This window comes from Canis lupus, chromosome 30 (assembly GCF_048164855.1).
Source record: "Canis lupus baileyi chromosome 30, mCanLup2.hap1, whole genome shotgun sequence".
Lineage (NCBI taxonomy): Eukaryota > Metazoa > Chordata > Mammalia > Carnivora > Canidae > Canis > Canis lupus.
The window spans coordinates 4,961,457-4,971,314 of NC_132867.1; the positions used below are offsets into that span (position 1 = coordinate 4,961,457).

General features: G+C 38.4%; 1 pseudogene; it reads left to right on the top strand.

Moving 5' to 3' along the window:
* The first annotated feature begins 6,519 nt into the window (after positions 1-6,519).
* On the top strand, positions 6,520-7,660 carry LOC140621824 (alcohol dehydrogenase class-3 pseudogene; annotated as a pseudogene).
* Positions 7,661-9,858: the final 2,198 nt, after the last annotated feature.

Sequence of the window (9,858 nt, forward strand, 5' to 3'; positions counted from 1 at the left end):
AGATGACAGGGTTCTAAATTTTCATGTTTATCTCTTCCTTCTGGCATGTACATGCCATGTCAACACATTTAGGATATGTGCTGCTTCCTGCTCATCAGGCCCAATCAGGTTGAGGTCATAAATGTAGTGGGTCAGTACAGTGTTCTGTAGGATGATACTGTGGTCAAATGCCCTTATGACAGATAATCAGATGCCTTTATGACAGATAATCAGAAACTTGAAACACTCCTAATGTAAGAGAATGAAGCTTTACCCTTGCTATATGATATTTAACAATTATAATTGGGGGGAAAAGGCACTTACCAGATCAAAGCATTTAATGAGAATGAATGTGTTCATTTGCTCTAGCAAAAAGATCATACCTAGAACATCAGCTGCAGTTAATGCTATACCACTTACTTTAAAATTGTTTACTGCTAAAAAAAAATTGTTTACTGCTATTTACTATGACAACTATCTTTTTACACATGGAAAAGGGAAGTATATAAGGGTTTTCTTTTAATAATTTGGTATTTTCCCATTTTAAAAACAATAAAATTGGGACTATTATGGTAGATAGGACCAAATATAAGGCACTAGAATTATTTATCCCTACCAAAATTATAAAAACAAATGTATTATCACATCCTTGGACAAAACACAGGTTAATTCTACCTTCAGAGACTTGGGAGAAACAGATCAACATATTGGCTGGATCCAATTCTGATGGTTTTGAGCTAAATATTTATCACATGATTTCTGTAAATCTTCTTTCTTATTCTTAGAATGTAGAGGTATTTGAATCCCCAGGAAATAGTGTCAGCTAAGATTCAGTATATTAAAATCTCTCAGAAGCTTGGGTATGTGCTTCTCTTCTATCTATGCACAGTAACCCTGGCAAAAGTTTTTAGGCTTTGGAAAAGCCTAGGAGGATTATTTACAATAAACACATTTGGGAGATTCTTAGGGTCCTTCATTCTAGGGGCTTCCACTATATGAACTGGTTGAGGCCTAGGATCTCAGTGAGAGCTTGAAAACATCCATGTGGATAACTTGGGTCAAGTGTCTGCTTATAAGACCTAGAATTTTTTGATTAAACACTCCATTTAATAACACTTTAGTAAATTGTACCATGATAGTTTATCATGTTCAAAGATCCCTTCCTACAGGAGAAAACATTCAGATTATCATGTCAGCTCTATAACCCGTGTTAGTAGTCTTGCCAACCTTATCTCAGGCATTTAAATGCTGCCACTCTTGCCCATTTCATGACTGGATTGTTTGTTTCTTTGGTGTTGAGTTTAATAAGTTCTTTATAGATCTTGGAAACTAGTCCTTTATCTGATACGTCATTTGCAAATATCTTCTCCCATTCTGTAGGTTGTCTTTTAGTTTTGTTGACTGTATCCTTTGCTGTGCAAAAGCTTCTTATCTTGATGAAGTCCCAATAGTTCATTTTTGCTTTTGTTTCTTTTGCCTTCGTGGATGTATCTTGCAATAAGTTACTGTGGCCGAGTTCAAAAAGGGTGTTGCCTGTGTTCTCCTCTAGGATTTTGATGGAATCTTGTCTCACATTTAGGTCTTTCATCCATTTTGAGTTTATCTTTGTGTATGGTGCAAGAGAGTGGTCTCGTTTCATTCTTCTGCATGTGGATGTCCAATTTTCCCAGCACCATTTATTGAAGAGACTGTCTTTCTTCCAATGAAGAGAAATCTCACAGAGGAAGACATAGACATGGCCAACATGCACATGAGAAAATGCTCTGCATCACTTGCCATCAGGGAAATACAAATCAAAACCACAATGAGATACCACCTCACACCAGTGAGAATGGGGAAAATTAACAAGGCAGGAAACCACAAATGTTGGAGAGGATGTGGAGAAAGGGGAACCCTCTTACACTGTTGGTGGGAATGTGAACTGGTGCAGCCACTCTGGAAAACTGTGTGGAGGCTCCTCAAAGAGTTAAAAATAGACCTGCCCTACGACCCAACAATTGCACTGCTGGGGATTTACCCCAAAGATTCAGATGCAGTGAAATGCCAGGACACCTGCACCCTGATGTTTATAGCAGGAATGTCCACATTAGCCAAACTGTGGAAGGAGCCTCGGTGTCCATCGAAAGATGAATGGATAAAGAAGATGTGGTCTATGTATACAATGGAATATTCCTCAGCCATTAGAAACGATAAATACCCACCATTTGCTTCAACGTGGATGGAACTGGAGGGTATTATGCTGAGTGAAATAAGTCAATTGGAGAAGGACAAACATTATATGTTCTCATTCACGTGGGGAATATAAATAATAGTGAAAGGGAAAATAAGGGAAGGGAGAAGAAATGTGTGGGAAATATCAGAAAGGGAGACAGAACATAAAGACTCCTAACTCTGGGAAATGAACTAGGGGTGGTGGAAGGGGAGGAGGGCGGGGAGTGGGGGTGAATGGGTGACGGGCACTGAGGGGGGCACTTGACGGGATGAGCACTGGGGGTTATTCTGTATGTTGGCAAATTGAATACCAATAAAAACTAAATTTTTTATAAAAGAAGTAAATGCTGCCACTCTTGGTCTACATCCCTAATAAAACCAGACAGTCCCTAATAAAACCAGACAGTCCATATAGTTTCACATCTCACATTGGCATTATCTCATAGTTCTGTCCTTATATAAAAGCACAGCAAATCCAGAACTTTTCCTAGATGTACTCTACTAATGTTTTTCTCTTGCAATATCTTGGTGAAAGCAATCTGGTGGGCCTTCCTAGGAGCTATGGTGTGAGAATACATACACTCAACAAATATTTCCTTTACCCCAAAACTTGAGATCCTTTCCTTTACATTATGTTAATACATTTTTGACATCTGAACTTCCTTGTAGGACACCATTAAGTTGAGATTTCAGTCAACCACCTGAGTAAATTGTTGGAGCTTTTGCTATTCTTTGAGTTACTTCAGTGGATCCAGGGCAACTATATCTATACATTTAGTCCAAACCAGTGATATATATTTTTTCTTCCCTGACAATTTACAAATATATCCAGACCTTCAAGATTTTGCCAGTAAAGGTTAACAAAGTTTTGTAGTTATTTTGGAGTATAGTGTGTTTCCTTGTGGATAGACTGTGTATGTTTAATCTTTGGCCATGTTGTAATCATGGTTCTGAAGACAATGAGAGGTGAGTGCTAGTTCTTGAAGAGATAAGAGATAGGTATCTCTGTTTTTTTTTTTTTTTCCATTGTCAAATTTTTATTTAAATTCTAGTTAACATACAGTGTAGTATTGGTTTCAGGAGGAGAATTTAGTGATTCATCACTTACATACAATACCTGATGCTCATCACAATAAGTACCCTCCTTAATACATCATTCATTTAGTCCACTTCCCTTTCAGCAACTCTCAGTTTGTTTTCCGTAGTTAAGAGTCTCTTTTCTGATTTGCCTGTCTTCCCCCCACCCATGCTTATCTGTTTTGTTTCTTAAATTCTACATGTGAGTGAAATCATATACCACCTCTTATTTATCCTTATCAGTTGGTGGACACTTGGGCTGTTTTTATAATTTGGCTATTGTAGATAATGCTGTTAAAAACATTGGGCTGCATGTATACCCTTTGAATTAGTATTTTTCTGTTCTTTGGATAAATATCCAGTAGGGCAATTGCTGGATCATAGGCTAATTCTATTTTTAACTTTTTGATGAACCTCCATACTGTTTTCCACAGTGGCTGAACCAGTTTGCATTCCCACCAACAGTACAAGAGGGTTCCTTTTTCTCCACATCCTCACCAACGCTTGTTGCTTATTGTGATTTTGATTTTAGCCATTCTGAGAGGTGTGAGGTGATATCTCATTGTAATTTTGATTTGCATTTCCCTGATGATGAGTGATGTCAAGCATCTTTTTATATATGTTGGCCATCTAGATGTCTTCTTTGGAGAAATGTCTGTTCATGTCTTCTGCCTATTTTTAAATTGGATTATTTGTTTTTTGAGTGTTGAGTTTTATAAGTTCTTTATATCCTTTGGATACTAACGCTTTATCAGATAAGTAATTTGCAAATATATTTTCTCATTTGATAGGTTGCCTACAGGATCTGTTGATTGTTTTCTTTTTTTTTTTTTTTAAGATTTTATTTATTTATTCATGAGAGACAGAGAGGCAGAGACACAGGCAGAGGGAGAAGCAGGCTTCATCCAGGGAGCCTGACGTGGGACTCAATCTGGGGTGGGACTCCATCCAGGGTCTCCAGGATCACATCCTGGGCTGAAGATGGTGCCAAACCCCTGAGCCACCTGGGCTGCCCTGTTGATTTTCTTTGCTGTGCAGAAACTTCTAATTTTGATGAAGTCCCAATAGTTTATTTTTGCTTTTGATTCTCTTGCCTGAGGAGACCTATGTAGAAAGAAGGTGATACAGCCTATGTCAAAGAGGTTGCTGCCTGTGTTCTTTTCTAGGATTTCTATAGTTTCAGATCTCACATTTATGTCTTTCATCCATTTTGAATTTATTTTTGTGTTTGGTGTAAGGAAGTGGTCCAGTTTCATTCTTTTGCTTGGTTGCTTTCTAGTTTTCCTAACACTATATATTGAAGAGACTTTTTCCCATGGATATTCTTTCTTGCTTTGTCAAACATGAATTGATCATATAGTTGTGGGCTTGATTCTGGGTTTTTGATTCTGTTCTGTTGATATATGTGTCTGTTTTTGTGCCAGCACCATACTATTTTGATCACTACAGCTTTGTAATATAACATGAAGTCTGGAATTGTGATGCCTCCAGCTTTGATTTCTTTTTCAAGGTTACTTTGCCTATTCAGAGTTTTTTGTGGTTCCATGCAAACTTTAAGAGTGTTTGTTATAGCTCTGTGAAGAATACTCTTGGTATTTTGATAGAGATTTCTTTATTTTTTTTTAAGATTTTATTTATTTATTCATGAAAGACACAGAGAGAGAGGCAGAGACATTGGCAGAGAGAGAAGCAGGCTCCATGCATGGAGCCTGATATAGAACTCGGTCCCGTGACTCTAGGATCATACCCTAAGCCAAAGGCAGATGCTCAAGCACTGAGCCATCCTGGTGCCCCTTGTTAGAGATTTCAATAAATGTGTAGACTATTTGGGGTAGCATAGGCATTTTAACAATACTTGTTCTCTCAATCCATGAGCATGGACTGTTTTTCCATTTGTTTGTACCCTCTTCAATTTCTTTCATCAGTGTTTTTTAGTTTTTGGGTCTTTTATCTCTTTGGTTAGTTTTACTCCTAGGTATCTTACGGTTTTTGGTGCAATTGTAAATGGGATTGACTCCTTAATTTCTTTTTCTTCTGCTTCAGGATTGGTGTATAAAAATCAAACAGATTTCTGTGCATTGATTTTGTGTCCTGAGACTTGGCTGAATTTGTTTCAGTTCTAGCAGTTTTTGGTGGAGTCTTGGAGATTTTCTATATAGATTATCATGTCATCTACAGATAGTGGAAGTTTTATGTTTTCCCTGCTGATTTGGATGACTTTTATTTCTTTTTGTTGTCTGATTGCTGTGGCTAGAACTTCCAGTATTATGTAACAGTGGTGAGAGTCTGAATATAAACTGCTATAACTGAAACAGGAAGAAATAAAAAACTTGAACAGACTGATAACCATCAAAGAAATTAAATCAGTAATAATAAAAATAAAAATAAAACTTCCAACAAACAAAAGTCCAGGACCAGTTGGCTTCACAGGTGAATTCTACCAAACATTTAAAAAAGAGTTAATACCTATTCTTCTCAAACTATTCCAAAAAATAGAAAAGGAAGGAAAACTTCCAAATTTATTCTATAAGGCCACCATTACCTCGATGCTAATATCAGATACAAACTCTATTAAAAAAGAGAACTATAGGCCAATATCCCTTATGAACATGGTTGCAAAACTTCTCAATAAAATACTAACAAACTGAATCCAACAATACATTAACAAAAATCATTCACCATGTTCAAGTGGGATTTATTTACAGGTTTCAAGAGTAGTTCAATATTCAGAAATCAATGGGATATACCACATTAATAAAGAAAGGATAAAAACTGTCATAAGAATAAGATCATGTCAATAGATGCAGAAAAAGCATTTGCAAAGTACATCCATTCATGATAAAAACCATCAACAAAGGCGATTTAAGCAGAACATACCTTAACATTATAAAGGCCATATATGAAAAACCCACAGCTAATATCATCCTTAATGAGGAAAAACTGAGAGCTTTTTCTCTATGGTCAGGAACAAGACAGGGATGTCCACTCTTACCTTATCTTTTATAGATAAGAGACAAGTGGTTATTTTAGGGCAGTCATTGGAACACTTCAGTTCTCTGCTTATAACTTGAACAGAAAATGTGAAGTCCTAAACTCATCATTTTCTTTATGTTATCTTTCCAATGTAGCCAGAAGTAACTAGCCCATGCAGAACACTTGCAATCATCATGTATACCCTAATGGCCACTTTGTCTAAGTGATGTGCATGACTTGTAACATCTCATTTTCTCAGTCCGCCCTCACTGGCCTGAATCAGAGAACATGGCGAACCAGGTTATCAAGTGTAAGGCTGCAGTTGCCTGGGAGGCAGGAAAGCCTCTCTCTATAAAAGAGGTAGAGGTGGCACCCCCAGAGGCTCATGAAGTTTGAATTAAGATTATTGCCACTGCAGTTTGCCACACTGATGCCTACACCCTGAGTGGGGCTGATCCCAAAGGGAGTTTTCCAATGATCCTGGGACATGAAGGTGCTAGAATTGTGGAAAGTGTTGGCGAAGGAGTTACTAAGCTGAAGGCAGGTGACACTGTCATCCCACTTTACATCCCACAGTGTGGAGAATGCAAATTTTGTCTAAACCTTAAAACAGACCTTTGCCAGAATATAAGAGTTACACAGGGGAAAGGATTAATGCCAGATGGTGCTAGCAGATTTACTTGCAAAAGAAAGACAATTTTACATTACATGGGAACCAGCACATTTTCTGAATATACAGTTGTGGCTGCTATCTCTGTTGCTAAAATTGATCCTTTTAGCACCTTTGGATAAAGTCTGCCTTCTCGGTTGTGGCATATCAACTGGTTATGGTGCTGCTCTGAACACTGCCAAGGTAGAACCTGGCTCTACTTGTGCCGTCTTTGGCCTAGGAGGAGTTGGATTGGCAACTATCATAGGCTGTAAGGTGGCTGGTGCATCCTGGATCATTGGTGTGGACATCAATAAAGATAAATTCACAAGTGCCAAGGAGTTTGGAGCTTCTGAATGTATTAACCCCTAGGACTTCAGTAAACCCATCCAGGAAGTGCTCATTGAAATGACTGATGGGGGAGTGGACTATTCCTTTGAGTTTATTGGTAACGTGAAAGTCATGAGAGCAGTGCTAGAGGCCTGCCACAAAGGCTGGGGTGTCAGTGTCATAGTTGGAGTAGCTGCTTCAGGTGAAGAAATCGCCACTCGCCTGTTTCACTTGGTAACAGGCCGCGTATGGAAAGGCACTGCCTTTGGAGGATGGAAGAGTGTGGGAAGTGTCCCAAAGTTGGTGTCCGAATATATGTCCAAAAAGATAAAAGTTGATGAATTTGTGACTCACAGTCTGTCTTTTGACCAAATTAATGAAGCCTTTGACCTGTTGCATGCAGGAAAGAGAGAGAAAACACAAGGAGCACAGGGATCATGACCTGAGCTGAAGGTGGACGCCCAGCCAACTGGTGGTAAGCTACTCAGGTGCCCCAGAAAAAAATAGAAAAAAATAGTCTTAAAATGGAAAGATCTGGCAAAGCAAGTGACCAAACTCGTATTGGCAATGTGACAGCTAACACTGTGTCTCCTGATATTATGTGATATCATGAATGCAATACACCACATACCATCAATAGACTCTTCTGCCAAAATAGTATCCTGAACCTACTTGTGAGAAACTAAGAAATACCGAATCTACAAGCTAACTGGCTTGCTTTCTTAAGTGTCAATTTCATAAAACATCAAAAAAAGAGGCTTGGGGTGCCTGGTTAAGCATCTGACTTGTGATTTCAGCTCAGGTCACGATCAAAGGGTCCTGGAATCAAGTCCCCCTCCCCCCGTCAGACTCTGCTTGCTGCATGGAGTCTGAGTTTCTCTCTGTCCCTCCCCTTACACATGTACATGTGCACACACTCTCTCAAAATAAATCAGTAATAAAAATAAAAAACAAATTAAAAAAAAAGTAGGCTTGTTCCAGAATAAGGAAGACTACAGATACAGGACAACCAAATGCCGTGGGTTTGGATCTTAGATTTAAAAAAAGAAGGCTTTAAAGGAACACTTGGGAAAAACTGCGACTCATGTTTATGTACTATAGATAATTCTATATCAATGTTAAATTCCTTGGGTGTGGTAACTGTATTATGACCAGGTAAGAAATTGCTTATGTTGCAGGAGGCATGCTATAATAGTAATGGGTGAAGTATGAAGCCACTTCTTTCAAAAGGAAAGTGTCTAAAGAGAGAAATGTGGCAAAGTAACAAACACTGAACACAGGAAAAGGATTTAAGATGATTTCCTTGTACTACACTTTGAACTTTTCTATAAATTTGAAAATTTTCAAAATAAAAAGTTGGAAATCAACAATCTTTTTCAGAAAAAACAGCTTACAGATACCTTGAGAGTGATTGGGGGGCCTTAGCAAAGTGAAGCACGAGGCATTCAATTCTAACCATACAGAAAGAAAAAACAGGGACACTTGGGTGGCTCAGTGGTTGAGCACCTGCCTTTGGCCCAGGGTATGATCCTGGAGGCCCGGGATTGAATCCCACATCAGGCTCCCTGCGTGGAGCCTGCTTCTCTCTCTGACTCTCCCTTTGTGTCTCTCATGAATAAATAAAATCTTTTTTAAAAATCTCATTTTCTCCTGGAGATGAAGTGATCACTACCTTCAAACCCAATAGGACAGATAATTACTCCCATATTCCTATCTTTAGGGAACTGTTTCTTGGAACCGCTCCTGAGCAAAGAAAAATACTACCTAAGTCAGAGTTGAATCAGGGAAATAGGCCTCAATCTATGTATTTCAAGCAGAAAGATTTAATACAAAGTCAGCTGTTTGTGGTATTGTTGGACAAGATAGAGGGATAAATGTAAGCATTGGAAATGCTGTCTAGAAATCATAAAACTACAAGAAGGTGATGTTGAAACTGCTCCTGGAAAGTAGGACAGTGATGGTGGACTTTAGAAATTAAGTTTTGTGAAACCATTACTATCAATCCAGCAGTCCAGGCTGCCAGTGCCATTCTGGAGGAAGAATGAATTTTAACTCTTTCCCTTCTGATTTTATGTGTCTATAATAGATGGAGTCTAAACCAGAAGCTTTCTGATGAGGGGCTTAGGAAAATATAGTTCCCAGCATGCAACACCCACAGTACAGGGAGGGATGACAGGAGGAGGCAGGGATTACACTGAGTGACAAAAGAAATAACCAACACACACTCTTTCTAGGACTGCTCAAGTCCAATCAGTGTCATCTCATTTGTATACTTTTCATTGTTGTTTCTCAGCAGAAATTTCTTTTTTTTTCAGCAGAAATTTCTTATAACTACCTATAAGTCATCTACATAAAACCCCCCAAATACCTTTTAGTGCAATTGGAATTAAATCTAAATCCTTACCTTGGCCTACAATGCCATATTTTTCTGACTCTTGCTTATGTCTCTGATCTTGAAAACTACCATCTTCCTCCTCACCGACTATACTTCTCAGTCACCAAGGATAGCTTCCTGGTGTTTCTCAAACACACTGATCTTGTTTCTGCCTGCTGCTTTGCACTGTTATTCCTTCAACTTGGAATCATCTTTCTCTGGATCTCCTTTTATTCCACTCCTGTTCATTGTTTATATTTTTGAT